The following is a 795-nucleotide window of genomic DNA, read 5'->3' on the forward strand; positions in this document are numbered from 1 at the left end:
ATAACCCTTTAATTCATCATATATCAGCGTAGCTGCCATAGTTCGGTTCATCAGGATTTTTGGCTGAAGGCCTGCTCAAGTTGTACTCTTCATTTATTAAGGCATGGATGGGTGCAGTCTTACTTAAAAATGACTTTCAGTTAATTGCTCATTGGTGCGCCATCTCGCTGAGCGTAAATCAAAGACCTCAGTAAAGAAAAAAAAAAGGAAGAAAAAAAGACACAAAAGGTACCATTATGAACCTGTGGTAAATTCATGCAAGTTTATTATTAAGGTGCATGGATTAGAAGTATGAAAAGTGAAAACATTGTATGGCCCCCAAGGTGACAATCTATTCTGTGCCCTTTAATCAAACCGTAAAGTTGATCATTTTTTAAGACATTGTACAGTCAAATCCAGCTCTAAATCAGCGGAAAGTCAAGAAAATCAATACAGAACTATGAGGCACTGCGATGGGTACGATTCGCTGCTTTAGAGCTGCGCAATAAGCTCTTATGAGTCTTGCTGTTACTTTTGTGGTTTAAGCCCCCCAAACAAAAACAGTCATGACTTGTGCTACAAATGTGCAAACCACATTTGCATTTTTGTTTTCCGTATGCAACTTGCCCGTAAGACTGGAATTTTTTTTTTGGGGGGTTTCTAATTTTCAGCATGAAGTGGCTTGTATTATTTTGCATTCCTCTCTCATCCTGAAAATCTTATTGCTCATCACTTACAAATGTTAAACTCATCTTTAACCAACCAATTTTGACAAACCCACGCTTCCAATTTTTATGCTGTGACCTTTCAAAAATA

Source organism: Nanorana parkeri, unplaced genomic scaffold (genome assembly GCF_000935625.1).
Source record: "Nanorana parkeri isolate BGI_ZX_2015 unplaced genomic scaffold, ASM93562v1 scaffold799, whole genome shotgun sequence".
NCBI classification, from domain to species: Eukaryota; Metazoa; Chordata; class Amphibia; order Anura; family Dicroglossidae; genus Nanorana; species Nanorana parkeri.